Below are 18,599 nucleotides of genomic sequence, written 5' to 3'. Positions count from 1 at the left end.
GCTCCTTCTTTCAATTATAGATCCTTATGCGAATGTCATAAGAACCATAATAATTAAATAAATCAAACTTATTACACAGCCTTTGAATGTTGAAGACAGCGGTTTTTTTCTATGTAACAGCCAGAAATGCGACACTCTCGCCTGATGTTTTAGAAATAACTTTTCAAGTGTTTTCTTCTTAACCATCTCGTAGGTTGACCTTGGCCGGCAACGGAATTTGTCTCATGGGGATGATAAAGCTCACGTTGAACTGCTTCTTCAGTAAGCACAGTCCAAAACTTTCTCTTTATACTTTGAAAACCCCGAAAAAGACAAAAGCGCATTTTATATCATAGTTGTGAATTTGAAACAATGGAGGAAATTATGGTCTGGTGTCGTATATTCTATTCTTTTATTAAAGCCTTTCATTCAGGATGAAACCGACTGTGTACTTCCTCAGGAAGGTCATAATTGTTCCTTCCTTTCATAATGAAAGAAAAGTTATTAAGATGAAATTAAGGTAATATTTTTGATGCTTTTCAGAGAGCCCGTCATCGTTTTTCCGCAGATGACGAGAAGAGAACAGGAATTTTCAAGTTAGTACCAACCTTCAGACTTGTATGATTAACGAGTGAATACGAAAGTAAACCGCGGTAATCTTAGTCGCCTTGTCGACGTCGGATTTTCCGAGGCCGAGGATTAATAAATTGTCGAGAAAACAAAAACGCTTTCCGTTTATGCAAATGAATGTAGTTTAAGCGGTTGAAGTTTGAATTACAAGTACCGGCATGGGAACGACGACGACAGGGGGTGGAATGTCTCCGAATCGCCCCGGTTATTATCATCCCCCTTGCCAAACAATCGCGATTTGTGGAAACCTGTAATTTTTTATAGGTTTGGGGGGTGGGTCGAATAATCACAAAAATCCTTTCCTCCACTGCGGCCTATGTAGATCTATTGTGGAATTCCAAGAAATTATAGCCTAAAAAGCCTCTCATAGGTATCTAAGCACGATCGGGAATCACACTTATATACAAGTAATACAGTATCAACAGATTATGTGTCTGTCCTGTAGCAGGCTATAGCCTTGGAATGTGCACCTACCTGTACCAAGATATCCTTCATGTGTAAGAACCCTCTTTAAGGTAATCATGTTGTGTTTTATAGAACCACGAAGCTGCTGTGCCAAAACGAAATTTAACTCTGTCCATTTTTCTTAGGGCTTCGGCTGACACAGGATCAACATAATAAGGATGACTTCCTTTCCTCCACTTCGACCTATATAGATCTATTGTGGAACCTCGAAATTATAACCATACCTTCGACAGTGCACTTTTTCCTATAAGACTAAGAACTTTCCTCGGCGCATCTACGTGCACGCCTCATTTGGTTGAGAATCGCCTTACCTAAGTGGCTGTACCGAAACCCTGCTGATGCTTCACATTCACAAAGGACATGTTCCGATGCCTCTGGTACCTCCTGACGGAATCGGCATGTTTCTGTCTTTGTCCATTTTCTTTAGGTGGTTGTTAAGAGAGACCTTTCATTTTTTTCAAATCCTGCCTGCTGGGAGAGAAGATTTCTTTGACATTCCTTTTTAAATCTCTTAGCTTGCCTCAGTGCATGCTTTCTTTCCTGTTCCAACTTAAGCACACACTCTGTTGCACTTAGTTGTGGTCTTTTTTTTTGATACCAGGGACTGGAGGAGATCCCTCCTAAGCACTGCAGCTGAGCTGTACAGCTTATTGTACTTTATCCCTGACACCATATTTTTGGGGGAAGGCTCGCAACACAAATGTGAACTTGAGCCCCCGTTGAACCGGTGTTCTTCCATCGAAGAAACTCATTTTTGAAGGGGGTTGGGACCAAATTCAGGGTCACTGAAATCCGATCCCGCCCCTTCCATTGAAGAGTGCCGTGTCAATTTCTTTCAATTGCGGCCACCGGTCCCCTTAGGCGTCAGAAAAAGTCCAGAGGCGACGGTGGGGATCGAACCCACAACCGCGGGATCTACTAGCCGAGAGTTTGACGCCTTAACCACTCGGCTACCGCGGTCCCTTAGTTGTGGTCTTGGTCCCATGCTTGAGAGGGCTGCCCCTACATTGGCTAGTTGGCTAGCCTGTTCATTTCCTTCTTCATGTCCGGGAACCCACTTTAAGATTATCTTGTGTTGTTTTCCTAGTGCTATTAGACAATTTTCATCCAGACAAATGCGTATTATTTACTGCCGGCTGTCTGTGCACTTTTCACATTTTTCTTTATTAACAATTGTGCACAGAATTGTTATTAAAGAACAATACATGCTTCTGTGTATTGCATGGATCTCAACTTGGAAAATTGTTGGGATTAGTCCAAGAGGCTTTGCTAGGGAATAGTTCGGCCTTTTTACCTCTTGATCCATCTGTGTACTATATTAGAGCTGCTCTTCATGAAACTTGGGGCTACTTTTCTCACAAATGTCTCTAATTATCTATATCCTCTTGTAACGATCTATCAAAGTTGTTTTTCTCTCATTTCATCATGTACTGTCATAACCATCTCATTTATTTTAATTCTTTCCAGAATTTTGGCCGTTCTGGAAAGGGCTTTAGAAACTTATGAACTGCGCATAATAGAATAAAATTGGTCTCAGTAAATAAATTAAAACCTGAGGTAAAACGGGTCTCTTTTAAACACGCAGAAACTAAACTTTAACACAGGCTAAAGCTTTCTTACGGTCGTAATAGCTTTGACTTTGGATAAAATCCAGTAAGACATAAAGCCATCCCGTGGGACATTAATTTCTTTACATGAGGAAAAATTATTCACCGTCTGAGCTGTAATGAAGCTAAGCTTTTAAGTCCGCCTTAACAGTGCTTTATTAGATGTAAGGAGGTGAAGCGTTTAACCCCCTTTTTTACATAAAACCACGTCTCCGTATTCGGGATACCAGATCGCCGTCGAAACTCCCCACTGGTTACAAGATGGGAGAAGTCCCCAGCTGGATATCGTTGCAGTCAGTATTAGTCCTAGACCTCGCGGTGGTGTGAGACTGCGAGCGCATTGGATGTGGCGGACCTAAAAGCGTAAAAATAAAAACGGTCCTAAATCATAAAAAATCCTTTAAAGCAGTGGAGTCAAGAGGAGGATACCTGGTTGGCATCCCGCGAATGCTCCTCACCTTCTCCCTTACAACGCTGAGGTCCTCAATCTCCATAGCCTGCGCCGATATACACAGAGAGCGCAGCTTTTTAACCACTAGCTTGGATGACGGTACACGAATGGATCTATGGCGAAAGAGAGTTGGGCCTGGTTACCTGCAATGGATGCGAAAAAGCATAAGTTTTTATAAACATTGTTTAATTATGATGGTTAGGAGTAACTTTATTTAAAACAATTAATTTAACAAACAATGTATTAGATGGTTGTGCATATCTCATAAAATTTAACTAACAATTTATTGCAAGGTTTTGCTCAAAATAGTGCATTAAGAACAAAAGATGCGTTGCGATTGTGATAGTGATTATTGTGATAAACGCTGTGGACTGTACGCGACGTGTGCTTGCGTCGGATAGATTTGCACACCCCACCAAAACGTGGCAAGGCGTCGGGTAGCATCGGGTAGCGTCGCATGGCGTACCATCGGGTAAGTGTGTTCCCGGCTTAATAATTTAACTGTCGGTATTACTGAAAACAAAAACACTACAGCAATGGAACACTCGACCTTCCACTCATACATATTTATGTACAAAAGGTGGCTTCTGAATAACCTCAGATAGAAGAAATTAAAGCCAGATGTAAGCTTCCAGTAGATTAGTGAAGTTGTTCCAAAGTTATCAGTTTGTACGTTTCAAAAAAATGCCATTAAGGTTAATTTTTCTCAGTTCCTAGGGCACATTAGCAAGAAAGCTAGGCCGGGTGTCTAGGAATTAGGATGTAGTATCGGCAACAAAGTTTCATTTAAATCTGCAATCTCTCGTCCACTGATTTTTATACTCTGTTGTCATACCTTATAATTTCGTCCTTCGTTCGTTCAACAACCACTCGTGACACCACAGTGGTGTCGTCCACCTCGTGAAACGACTTAATTATGTCGCTATTTTTGGCATCATCCGCTAGTGAAACAAATCAATCGTGACGCCATCGTGGGGTCATTCGTCTTTGAAACAATTGTCACCATTATGGATCATCCGCTTCGAGAAACCACTCACTCATGGCCAGTGTGGCGCCATCTACCTAATGAAACAACCCACCTATGACACCAATGTGCCGTTATCCACTTCGTGAACAAATCACCCATGACGGCAGTGACGTCAACCGCCTTGTGAGACAACTCAATCATGACGCCACCATGGCATCTTTCGCCTAGTGAAACGACTCACTAATGACGTCATTGTGGTGACATCTACCTTGTGAAACTGCTCACTCATGACGCCACCATGACGTTATCCGCCTACAGAAACAGCTCACCCATGACGTCATCGTGGGAAACAATCTGCACGACGCCATTTTTATATCATCCGCCTATTTAATCCACTCAGCAATGACGTCACTGTGGTGTCCTTTGCCTTGTGAAACAATTCACTCATGAGGCCACTGTGCCGTCATCCGCCTAGTGCAAACAACTAACTCATGACGTCATCATGGCGTCCTCAGCTGTGAACATGTTAAGCAACTTAAATTTTTACTAAGGTCAACGAAATAAGACATTATATGTTTTCAATCTTGTTTACCTATTTCTTTTTTAAAATATTCCAAAGGACACCTCCCAGAAAAAAATCATCATTTCACTATGATGAATAGTTTACAATTAATTAAGGTTTTTAGTTGAGATGAAAAAAGTCAATGGCACGAGCGGGATTCGAACCCACGATCTTCGGCTAGATACGCCGCTGCTCTACCACTTGAGCTATCGTGACCTCGATCCACTCGGACATCAACTTCCCATCTCAACCCCACCTTATGAGTTTTCCCTCCTTTTTGTCATTTAAAAAAAAAAAAAAAAAAAGCGAATCCCGCTCGTTCTATTGACTTTTTTCCTTTCAACTAAAAACATTAATTAATTGTAATGTATTAATTGGTCAAGCGGACCACGAAATTAGTGAATTTAATGATGAATAGTTTTGGAGAAAAGTGAACGAATTTTCAGAACGAGTTCGGATTTTTCCTGTTGAAAGTCAATTTACCTCTTGCATTAGGAAGTCGATTTTTTAGTTCAGCAGGTAGTTTTTAAAATAGCATTATATATTTTTTAAAAAGACGTCAAACTTTGTAAAGGTATATTCACAAAGTGGATTTGTAATTTTCAAAAAATTATTTCATTTCACTTTCTAAACTCGGCATTCCATTCGACTTGTTTCATTCTGTGCAAAATAGGTTTTAGTCTAATAAATACAAATGTCGTTACTCTAATAATTTACCTAGCTCCGTGGCTGTACGTGTTTCAGTTTCAAATTAATTTTTCTCTGGGTCATCGATTGAATTTGTTCAATTTTCACCGTGTCGAGACTACCATTTTTCTTCCTATTCACTAGAAGAAGCAGGTGGTGGAAATTTATCAAAGGCGAGTTGACAGAAGGGACGTGCCATTCTCGCAGTCCGTGTGAAATGTAGACTGCGAGGTGGGAGCAGCGTAGTCGTGGAGTACGGAGGTATCACCGCGACTTTCTGGGATAAAGCCGTCTCAAAAGGTAAAATAACAGAGACGCAGTTCTCCTTGGCAGTAAATCCTTTTTTTTCTCTGAATATTTTTGTTTTAAATATAACCTTATAGACTTTACTAATGGCATACCAACCTTTAATTATAATCTTCATACAGGTTTGAAATTGTTTTGCTATTATTGCTTTATTGTGTAGTCCACAATAAAATAAAAGAAGAAAATTAGGTCTAAGTAGTTGAAAAGTCTACTGTGAAGCTTGACTATCATATACAGATTGAAACTAGTTTAGGGTTGGTCAAAGGAGGCAACCGAACACGTTATTAGCCTTCGAACTAGAAGAACATGTGTTCTTAGTGATCTTTTGCTTCTTTGACATGCATTTATATTGAGAAGAATAGTAAAAAAGTCGACTGACCAAAGAGGGGGGGTTGTATCGAAGATAAATCCTTAAGTCCCGGGTATACCCGAAAAAAAAGAAATCACCGTCCTGGGATTTGTGCCAAATCATGGAAAGAGGCCGATAAATTATTTTGAAAAATTATGTTGTTAACAAGGCCGGATATAATTGAGACATCAAGATTTGAGTAACGGCCAAATCGCACTAAATCTGCGACCAAATGAGAGCAGGATCTGGCCAGGGGTTGAAGTTCAATTAAAAATCCTGGCCCATCCTTAGGCCCGCTCGGATTTATACGAAGCCACTTAATTCGATTCTAATTCTGTGCGTGGAAAGGAGAGGGGCAGGTGGGATCCAAACGAGTAAAAAACCAAATACGAAATCCTAACCGTTTGTCAGTTCTACAATGTGACTTTTGTAGAAAACGTCGGATCGATATTGGTTTGTATCTAAGTCAAAATATAAACTATTTTTCCTATGGTAAAACACACATTTGGACAAGATGATTAAATAAAATGTAATGAAAATATTTCATAAAACGACATTGTCGTTCATTAAATAACGTGAATCTTAGTTTTCCTTAGAAAAAGTTACCGTTCACATTTTTGTGAATAACGATGAAAAATCTTTCAAATTGAAACATCGCAATCCCATGTTTCTACGCTTAACATTGAATCACGGTTGAATGAATTGTTATATCAATCATATATAACCCTGCTTAACCTTTGCTAATCTTAATCTTACATAACCTAACCTAACCCTTCCCAGACAATGGCGATTGGAATATGATATGAACGGACATGCTATTATTTTCATGGTGAGTGCATTTGGCTTACTAAAATATGCACGATGCGTCACACTAATCCTAAGCCTATCCCCAACAAGCCTGCCCTGTCTTTAATCGTAACCCCACCTTAACATAACTTGTCCTAGCCCGACCGTACCTTTTCTATCTAAACGCGAACTCTAGCCTAACCTAATGTGTCCTTAACCCTACCTAAGTGCCTGTAACTTACTAAAATTGCTATGACGCGTCACCACTCGTCCTTAACTCTAAACCCTATTTGTTTTCAAATCTAGCCATGCCTAACTGAACTTAACCTAACTTGTCCCTAACGCTTCCCCTACCTGACTTGTTCCTAATGCTACTTAACATAGCCTAACTTGTTCTTAACTTGTCTGAAACCCAAACTCTACATAACCTAATTTGTTCTTTACCCTAACATTGCTTAACCTGTCTCTAACCAAATCTCTTCCAAATCGTAACCATAACCTAACCCTTATCCCCAATAACTTGAAAATGGACACGCAAAAGTAATTGTGTATCCACTAAAAAAACCTATTCGTGTTAAAAACGATGCAATCCAAATCTCTGACTTATTATAGTGTATTCATAGTAGTTGTTTGAATAATCACAAATTCCTCATGGGATTGTCTAACTTAACTTGTCTTTAATCCTAACCCTGACCCCTAACCGAACCCATGCGCACTCCCTCATAACACGAAATCGATGACGCGAACATAATCAGAAAAAAATTATTTTGTTACCCAGCCCAAAAATATATCCATGTAAAAAAAACCAAATCCGGTCTTCACGTATTTTTAATATATTTTTTATCTTGATCCAATCTATTCCATAGATCCAACCAAAAACACTTTCATAAAAAGTAGTCTTTATTTTTTAAAAAACAAGTATCGATTTGGGGGCTATCCGCTCCCCCTCTTCATCTGTTATGACTTAAAACTCCGAAAAAAACATCAAATATTAAAACCCAACATTAATAAAAGTAACTTAATGCCCAATGAAAATGAAACACTGAAGTTTACCATTTACACAAAATCATGGTGTATTGTGTAAATTGGAACCTTCAGTATTTCATTTTCATTGGGCCTGTCAGTCACTTTTATTAATTTTTTACATGTTTGTTTCTAATATTTGATTTTTTTTGTATTTCAAGTCATAACGGGTGAAGAGGGGGAGCGGGCATCACCCCGAAATCGATACTTGTTTAAAAAAAACAACATAAAATTAAACAAAGACTATTTTTTATGAAAATGTGTTTTTGGTTGTAAAAAAAATTTAACAGGAACAAAATTATCAATATATGATGATAAAGTTTCTATTTTTATTATAGCCGGATTTATTAATATTATAAATACGCAATTTAGAAATTTGTACAATAATCATTATAGACTGAAAGAATTATTAAGATAGACACTAAACAAAACCAAAAAGTGTTCGTTATTATGCTGCTTTGATTTAAAAATAGGTTTCTTACAGGACCAGCTGGATACTATAACCATAATATGACCTAACACTCGTCCAATAAATATTTTAACACAACGAACAAATTTCACGCGCAGAGGCTGGCCGGGACTTTGAATATTTCACCTACAAACACACAAACTTTACTGCAGGGTCAAAACCGCCTTTTACTCATATTTCTAATGAAATTTGCACCAATTAAAATTAATTATACTTACGCTTTGTAATTCTTCTAAAGTTAGCCCAACTAAACTTTACTCTTGTGAATGAGTTAATTAACTAAACAAATCGAGAGATGCTTCGAGGACTTATCGAGTGGTTCGACTCCTTAATTATTATTTAAACCGTTCTTGCGTCAACAACACAAACCCCGCTGGGTTGCAGATAATTATTAAATCATACGTTTTATAATCATCCATGATCTCTGATATAAAATTACACTGATCATGCGTGTTCAATAAACTTCAGATATAGCATTTATTAGGTTTCGTGGTCTGCTTGACCGAATAAATTATTTTCAATTAATTAAGGCTTTGTTTGAGATAAGAAAAGGTCAGTGTCACGGGCGGGATTCGAACCCACGATCTTCGGCTTGATAAGCTGCTCTACAACTTGAGCTATCGTGACCTCGATCCACTCGGACATCAACTTCCCATCTCAACCCCACCTTTTGATTTCCCCTCCTTATTGCCATTTTTCAAATTTCGTGTAATCTATTTGATTCTAGGAGACAAATGAAATAGCCAAGGAGAGTTTAGTGAAGTATGCTTCATTTTGCTTATTACATTTATTAGGTTTCATGGTCCGCTTGACCAAATAAATTCTTTTCAATTAATTAAGGCTTTGGTTGAGATAAAAAAAGTCAGTGTCAAGAGCGGGGAAGGTCACGATAGCCCAAGTGGTAGAGCAGCGGCGTATTTAGCCGAAGATCGTGGGTTCGAATCCCGCCCGTGACACTGACCTTTTCATCTCAAACAAAGCCTTAATTATTTCAGATATAAGTTCATCCCTACGAAACTTTATTCAATTTTATAATAACCGTTTAAATTTATTTAAAATTATTAGAAGGCAAAGTATTTTGTCCAAATGGTATCTTTCTTTAACTCTTTGGCTCTCCACGTTAAATTTACACATTACATTTTTTGTTGTTCAGACGTTCAGACCTTTACAACGCAATTAAATTTTACTTTTTTTTATAAACAGGTTGTTTCAAACTTGTACAGCTGATAAATTCTTCGAGTTAACAAAAAGCTTTGACCCAATAAAGCTAAAGTTTTACACGTACAACGTTCTTTGCCCGCCTCGCCGTTGGGCTCTTGGTTCCCTTCTTATTTCCTATTCTCTGAAGCATTCTTCCAATGTACCATTTTCTTCTGTTTTTTCCAAATTTTATCATATTTTTTTATTCTCAATGTGGTTTTTCACCGGAGAGCTTCTTTGCTCTCTCTATTCTGATTTATAAGGAGTAATTCAGAGGTAAATTTTAATTCTTGTGCAATTTTTCGATCATAATCCGAAAAACAGATATGACTACTAGGGTTGTTTTCTTGGATTCAAAACATTCAATAATGCTAGACCAATTCACACTTCTTTACCTGGGCAGTTAAACACAGACAAACAGGGTAAAACTTAAGGGAGTCATTCACTTGACATTTAAACAAAATTGGTCTATGGAAAAAAGAACCAATTTGGATGTTACAGGAGGAAGAAACGGCCACTCACTTGTGAAATATCTTTTCCACTGTGGAATGGGCCAAGTCATCATCCAATCATCACAGTCTTATTAAGATGACAAAAAGTATAATACTTATGTATATCCTACCAGGGAAATGGTCAGAATAAGTTAAAAATAAGAGTGTATCATTCGGTCCTAATGTAAGACAAACAAAGATATTTCAAGACGTCTGTGATATTCATGATTTCATGAAAAATTGAAACGGATTTTGAACAGGTAAAGCAGGATAGTAGGATATTTCCCAGCAAATACGCACAAACAAATAATAATTTTAAATTTTAAATTTCACGTCGTGTGATATCGTTCGATGATTAATAAAAAGCGCTGACATTTCTCAAGCAGTATTTGGAAGTAGCAAATTAAGAGGATAGAAATTATTGGAAAACAGTGTAACTGAGGTAGACGATAATTGAACACGTTCACAACTGGGACAATTTCGTTCGACTTCTTTACTAGAACGATATGTTTATAGAACTTGACCGAACTTACAAGCCCCGTAAGTCTTGGAAACAACTCTCATGACGTCATTTTTGCATCATCCGCTTAGCGAAACAACTCACAAATGGCGTCAACCGCTTTATGTAACAACTCACTCATGACACCATTTTGTCTTCATTTGCGGTAAACGTTTTCAGGAACGTCAATGTGACGTCATCTACCAAGTGAAACATACTCATAATTCCATTGCAGCGTCATCCACGTGGTGAAACAGCTCAATCATGACGCCATTGCAGCGACATCTACGAGTGAAACAACTCACTCATAATTCCATTGTAGCGTCTTCCACGTGGTGAAACAGTTCAATCATGAATCTAAGGCGGCGTCATCTCATTTGTCAAACAATTCACTCATACTCCACTATAGAGTCATTCACCTGGTGAAACGACTGTCATAACGTCATTTTTGCATCATCCTCTTAGCGAAACAACTCACAAATGGCGTCAACCGCTTTATGTAACAACTCACTCATGACATTTGTGGTAAACGTTTTAAGGAACGTAAATTTTTCTAAAGTCAACAACGTATGGGGGTTCTCTTCGAAGGTTTAGACGGTGGTAGAATTATCGATTATAATAATCCATCTTTATTACAAGCTTTTAAAGATCATATTTTGCCACATTGGCGTGCAATATGAAATCAACGACGGTGATTTCTTTACAACGCATCGATTTTCTCTCAATGTAATTGGGTAAATTCAATGATGAAGCTGTCAAAATTTTCTTACTTTGAGCAAATAATAAAGATGACGGTAAAAATCACGAAATCGACCAAAGTTGGAGGATATGGATGAGAAAAACTTCACATAACGCTGGAGGGTTCTAAAATATTACGAATAACTAATGTATAAAACAAATTGGTTTTTATTATTTTTAAATAATCCTAAGAATTTAAAAAAAATATACGAAAAAACATATTAGGAAAAAATAAGAAAAAAGGCTCTTCTTCTGTATCTATGAAAGCTAATTTTAATAAGTAAAAAATAAGCTTAATTCTGCTTTAAAAAGTGCTCGGATTTAAAATAACCACCATTAGTTGTAAAAAAGCTTGAAGAATCTTTAAAATATCAAAAATCTCCTGGGGTGTATCATAGGTCACTTCTGTAGTGTATACTGGTTAAATAAAAGGTTAAAAAAAATTACAAATCGTTAAGAACGATGTCTAAAGAAAAATTGGAAGTCTTTTTGAAGCTTTTTCAAAGGGACGAGTCGCGAACGGCGGACGGCACAATGGAAAAATGATGAAGGGTCAGGATTTTCAGCCGCTCCTAAGGTCGAGAGGTCGCCGGGCCATTTTGGCCAGGCGTCAAGATCGGTCAATCGTCTCTATGATGTCATAAAGATGTATCGGGATGGAAAAAACATGCGCGCACCGCTGATAACGTTGCGAAGAAAAATTCACTTCGGATGAAAACCGTGCGGGAAGCTAAATGTCCGTAGGAAAGACACAAAGCTGAATGGGCTGTTATGTCTATTTTTAGGGTCAGACGTTTTCAGATGATCCCTCTAAACAAAAATTCTGTCCGACCTCGCAGATAAACTGTATTCAAAATCGTTCCGATCCCCTACAAATGCGAAGTCATTACCGTCTCTTGTTTCACATGGTAATTCTATACTGAACAGTCGCGCAGAATTAAACACTTGGTAATTTCAATCTCAGGTGTCTCCTGTTTAAAACAAATCTTAATAGCATCAACATATGTGAACCGACCCAAGGTCAAAGGATACATGAGTAACATTGCTGACTTAGTTATCGTCGTAAATTAAAAATATTTTCTTTTGTAACTGTTCATATTCTGCTGCATGTCATCTTCTCATCCCGTACTGACGAAGGTTCTAATAATTCTTTTTGTATTACAAAATTTTTCAACGGTTATTTGAAAACCAGACCAATGTTTTTTGTTAATGAATTATTATAGTTTGTCCGAATGATTCCATCGATTATTATTTTATTATCGATTATTATTAATAGCGTCTTCCACCTAGGGAAACAGCTCAATCATGACACCATTGCACCTTCATCCACCAAGTGAAACAATTCACTCATAATTCCATTGTAGCCTCTTCCACCTAGTGAAACAGTTCAATCATGATTCCAAGGCATGTTTATAACTTGTCCGTAATCTTACCTACTTATCCCTAACCCTAACTCTACATAACCTAACCTAACTCGTTTCTAGCTCTTACCGTCTAACCTTAATCTAGCCTAACTAGTCTCTAATCCTAACCTAATTTAACCTAATCTAACATTCCCCTAACCCTACTTAAATTGTTTCTAAGCCCAACCCTTCTTAACCTAACCTAATTCGTCCCTAACCATACCTAACCTAACGCTGCCCGTCCCGGATTCGACAGACTCTTGGCCATCTTAGCGGTTCTAGCTTCAAATACCGGCACAGCCCTGGAATTTTATTTGAGACTAAGTTGTAAAAAGTTATTACAAAGTGGTTTGAGACCTCGTTGAACATGGTAGTTTAGAACACATTAAGCCCTTACTATACTTTTTACTTAAATGAGAGAACAAACTTAATTTTTGACCGTACTGTAACTTCATACGTAAATTTTTAAAAATATTTATTCATGTATATTGAACGCTGAATCATTTCATTGTAGATTATTTTTTTTGCAGTGTTTAGTTTCACGTGTTTGTTTTTACCGAAGAGGACAAAGATCCCTGTTGCCATTCCGGCCATTTCAAACAAAGGATTAACCAGGCTAAGCCCGTTTTAAATGGAAATCCAGGTTGAAATTAATGTTTGTCTTAACCAGTTCTCAAATCTGTCCAAATCTTATTCCAAATCGTCTTATAATTGTTTAAAAAATGAAGATACAACGAGTCTTGTGTTAGTTTAGTATGGCTGAAGTAGTTTCCATCACGCCGATATTTGCGATACCTTCTGTTAATGAAATTCAATTCGGCTGTTGAAAATTACACGAATGAAGGCTACAATTTAAGGAGAATGCGAAATATTGCTGATTAGCAGCACCGTCCGTGTGCCTATTATTCGGGAGGACTCGGCCGGATCTGTTGAAAAACAACTGGTGTGCTAATTCAGACTAATATTGCTGTCTCTTTAGCATTCGCCGAAACGAGCTGTATCGCGATCGTAATCGCCGTTTTAGAATCGGCGGAACTCGGCCAAAAATCGCCCTCGGGAGGAAGGGGAAGTGAGAAACAAAGTGTCATGGCACTGCAAAATCATTGCCAACTTCGTCCGTTCCGCAAATTCGGTCGCGATTACTGGCGAAATGATCTTTTTATCCAACCATTTGTGCCGGCAGGGAATATTCTTATCACATTGAAGTCTCCCTTGCCATCAATTAACTCAAAGACTTTCATACGATATCATTTTGACACAAGAAACCCTGCGATATGTTCAATCTTCTATACATTTCCAAGTCAATAACTGTATCACAATCTGCAATCACAATTTCTACATCGGACTTGTTCCAAATCTATTGGCAATCAATTCATAGGCCTTCAGTACAATGGACATAGTGGCATATATCAAGAATGTCGAAAAAAGAAATAGTACAGCTATAACATATGGACATCCAACGAAAGAAAAATAAGGTAGGATGTGCTTTGGTGGTTTGTACGGCAGGAAAACCAGAATATGTATGATTAGGGATGGTTATTTGATTATGATATTTAACTTTTCCTTAACGCTATGTTTAACCTAACCTAACTCGTCCCTAACTCTACTCGACCTGTAATATAACTGGTCCCTAATCCTAACCAAACCTAAAATCCCTCCCTAAACATAACCTTACCTAACCTAACTTAAACCGTCTCTAACTCTCTATCCTAAATTGCCAGTAACCCTAACCCTACCTAACTTTACTTTTCCCTAAGCCTAACTGCACACCTATCCTAACCATAACTCTAATCATTCAGAACCTAACTCTTTCTTACAACTAACCTAACTCGTTCCTACCCCTAACCTAACCTAGCTCGTATCTAACCCTATCCCTACCAATTCTAACATAACCCGTTCTTTACCCACGAACTAGCCGGTAACTCCAATTCGATGACGCCAAATTCTTTTCTTCCTACAAGAAACCAATTTTCAGCGGAGTGAGTTTCAGTTTTGATGATGACATGTGTTCTTGCTAAATCGTTTTCGTACGTAGAGGCCAAAAGATTCTTGTAGAAAGGGTGATGGATGCAACAGTTTTACTCCCTTGCACGACCTTTTTGGCGCATGCTGGCCTCTGTACAAAGTTTAGCTCCGGTTCACTTCCGACTACTTATTGATTCGGTGACCGCACACCTTTCTAGTTGGAGTACTTGGCTCTTCCAAGAAAAAAAGAAAAAACAGGTAAAGCAATACTATAATTTCATAGATTTTACCTTGTTGAGTGCGGGATGATAAACCTGTAATTTGGTCGTTACTGATCATTTTGGTTTGCCTAGAATATTTCGCGAATGAAAAAATATTTTTAGTGAAAGGTCGTGCATAATTAGACGGGTTGGTTTCTGACCTTTGAGCCAGACAACAGGATGAATTGTACGCGAATGTACAGTTTAACGGTTTAATTGTCAATTACTTACGACAAAACACGTAAAATCCAGTAACTTTAACACAAACCCGTTTTGAATACCGCAGGTCGGTACCCAAGATGACTGTAAATAGAAACTACATCCTGAAAGTCACGGCATTTCACAGAAATTGAAAAAGTTTAGTCAAACAAATATAACACTCTTAAAACTTACTGGATAAAGGGAAAGTAATTGAAACTTCAGGCAGATTTATCTTTTATATATATTTCCTTCAACTGATAGAATATCTTCAAATCGGGAGAACTGTGCATGCTTCAAAACGAAAACTTACCAAGTAGAGTTGGTACGCCGACCGACGCGGACGCACTTGGTGGTTTGGAGGCTGCGAAAAGCTTTTTTTGAATGTTTAATTTTGTTTTCAAGAATATAATTATATTTTCTTTATTAGTTGTACCATTGAGTGTCGTTTTTCTTTGCGACATCGGAACCTTATTAAATTTCGTTTTCGTCAACTCAAAGTTATGCGGTTTAAAAGGAAAACATTAGTTTTGTTTTCATTTTTATGAACTTTACAGTCAGTTAATGGTAACATAACATTACCACTGTATTAGGACATACTTAAGAACATTGTGGGCCCACAATAATTTTATAGATAAGATGTAATAGGAATATCTAAAAATTTAAAGTTAATTTAAAAAATTTAAATTAAAGTTTCTCTACAAGTAAGTGGATACAAAAAAGCTTTAAAGAGTTGCTACCTTAGATCGTTTACCGTTCTGGTAATAATCTTCATAATGGTAACCTTCAACCAAATTGTGGGGAAATTGTACGTAAAGAAAATTTATCAACAAGCGTTCTTAAGATCTTAATTAAAAAATGTTAAATAGTGTTAATGTATGGTAGTCATTTCAAATCTAAAACTTGTAGAGACGTGAGGCCTCTCCTAACCTGTCTCTAACTAGACTTGTCCATAACCGTATCTAGCCTAAACAACCTTGTCCCAGATCTTAACTATACCTGACCTAACTTATATCCAACACTTACCTAACTGACCTAACTTAACTTCTCCTTAATCTTAACTCTATCTAACCTAACTTGTCCTTGACATAACGCTTATCCTACCTGACTTAACATAACTTGTCCCTAATTTTAATCTATCTAATCTAACTTACCCTAATGCCTACCCTACCAACCTAATCTAATATAACTGGTCTCTAACTTAACCCTACCTGAACCAAACTGAATTGTTCCTAACCCTACCTAACAACGCAATAACATAACCTTTACCTACCTCTAACCCTACCTAACATAATTTGTCCTTAACCTTACCTAGCCATACCCTACCTAACCTAACCTAACCCAACCCATTTAAGGCAAATTCGATGCAGCCAAAATGGGTGAGCAAAGCAATCAGTCCATCCTGCAAAAAAATATCAATTTAACACAGCAAATGTAGTATCTTCTTAATTAGACTTTAATCTACTATTAATGCACTACGAATAATCCCTTGGAGGTTGGAGATTTTTATCATTTGAACATCTCCGTTTGTGAATTATCCTAATCGTATTTTTAACCTTGCTTAACCTAGCCCATCCCGAACTGTAACCATAACCCTAACATAGACCTACCTAATCCAACCTGACGCATCCTTAATTTTTACATAACTTAACCTGTCGTAAACTCTACTTAATCTACGATTAACTAGCCCTTACCCTTAATGTTACCTAACCTAACTGATCTCGTCCCTAACCCCAGCCGTTCCTAGCCCTATCTAACCTAACCTGACACGTCTATAAACATAGCCTAACTTGTTCCTAGCCCTAACCATATGTAACTTAATTTGACATGTTCCTAACTCTAACCCTGCCCTTGCGCACTCCCCGATTACGTGAAAGTGATCGAGCAAAGGAAATTTGTGTAACAACCAAAAACATATCTATAATAATTTCCCACATTACACGTCATTTCTTACTTCTTAATTGGACTGCAATATAATTTAAATTATGCTAATAAAATGCCAAAGGTTGGAGTTTTATTTCTTTGAATATCTTCAATTGTAAATGTTTAAAATCGACCTGGTGAAATAAATTTATTGAACAAGAAATCAATCGGTAAGGGGAATCGAACGAATAAAATTCGATTTCCACATAATCAATGTTGTTAAAAAGCCATTTTTTTAAAACTTAATACAATGGACTCACTGTTTTCTTACTTAAATGATTACGAACTCACAATAGTAAGCCTTTATTCTTTAAAGTTGTTATCAATATACCCGTTGAAACATTAAGTTCAATTAGTACAAAAGTTCATTTAACCAAGAATTCACAATACAATAGCAAGTTATTAAATTATAAGCACGTTATTACAAATGATCAAATCATATTTTTAAAGAACCACTAAAATTTGTACGTTTGACTCATTTTTTAATTCTTCTTGGCTCAGTTTTAAGTGAAAACAAACGAAACGGACATTAACTCCGATTCGAAAATTATTCGAATGTGATTCTTTTTCCTCCGTCTACACTAATTTTTACATCATTTGGCTACTTGACAAAATCCTTTCTTCTGCTATTATCTTTTTGTGTCTGAAATTCGTCTAAAAATAGACTTTGCCACGTCAAGGATGTGCCGCTTGAATACTAGGTTCTGAATTTTAAATTTCGCCGGAATCGATTTTTTTTCAAGGAGGGGAAGTTATATTCTACAACAAATGGTTATGTTCAAAAACCAACTGATGCTATAAACAGTTACAAGAAGGTAAATTGAAACATTGCTTGTCGATTAGAATCCACTATGGTATAGAACAAAAAGAAAATATTTTAGTAAATTCACTAGTTTCGTGCTCCGCTTGACCAATTAATATCTTACAATTAATTAAGGTTTTCAGTTGAGATAAAAAAGTCAATGGCACGAGCGGGATTCGAACCCACGATCTTCGGCTTGATACGCCGCTGCTCTACCACATGAGCTATCGTGACCTCGATCCACTCGGACACTAACTTCCCATCTCAACCACGTGGGTTCGAATCCCGCTCGTGCCATTGACTTTTTAATCTCAACTGAAAACGCCGAGAATCAAATTGATTACACGACATTTGAAAAATGGCAAAAAGGAGGGACAATTCGAAAGGTGTGGTTGAGATGGGAAGTTAGTGTCCGAGTGGATCGAGGGCACGAGAGCTCAAGTGGTAGAGCAGCGGCGTAGCAAGCCGAAGATCGTGGGTTCGAATCCCGCTCGTGCCATTGACTTTTTTATCTCAACTGAAAACCTTAATTAATTGTAAGATATTTTAGTAAAATTGTCTCACCCATGGTTTTATTAAAAACTACTGATCCTAGAAATAATTCACAAGTTTTTTAAATCATATCATGCACGATTTTTTTCTTACACAACTACAACACACATTGCACAGGTTGGAACTGGCCTGAGAATCCAAGCCTAAGAAGTGCTTCAAATAATTTTTGAAAGATGAGAATCAAGTTTTGTGGTGTATCTTTGGTTGATGAAGTCGCCATCCCTTATCCTGTTTGAAAACTGCCTCATATGTATAATCTATTTCAAAATTTTGATCATTATTTCGTC

At 37.4% G+C, this 18,599-nt stretch overlaps 1 protein-coding gene and 1 non-coding gene across 4 annotated transcripts in view; both read left to right on the top strand.

Moving 5' to 3' along the window:
* LOC106666669 (TWiK family of potassium channels protein 18) overlaps positions 1-18,599 on the top strand; it is a 195,751-nt gene that overhangs the window by 46,726 nt on the left and 130,426 nt on the right. For 2 of the 3 annotated variants that reach the window (XM_024230121.1, XM_024230120.1), the window contains exon 2: positions 523-575. The exons of the other annotated variant lie outside the window; for it this stretch is intronic. The gene's annotated coding sequence lies outside the window, so the exon portion shown is untranslated. The remainder of the gene's footprint in view (positions 1-522; positions 576-18,599) is intronic. 3 annotated transcript variants of the gene reach the window in all.
* Trnaa-agc lies at positions 18,187-18,259 on the top strand. Its single transcript has one exon. It is a non-coding gene; the product is annotated as a tRNA-Ala (tRNA).

The sequence above is a fragment of the Cimex lectularius genome, unplaced genomic scaffold (genome assembly GCF_000648675.2).
Source record: "Cimex lectularius strain Harlan isolate CLEC.00 unplaced genomic scaffold, Clec_2.1 scaffold56, whole genome shotgun sequence".
Taxonomy (NCBI): domain Eukaryota; kingdom Metazoa; phylum Arthropoda; class Insecta; order Hemiptera; family Cimicidae; genus Cimex; species Cimex lectularius.
This window is presented reverse-complemented; position numbering and strand designations above follow the sequence as displayed.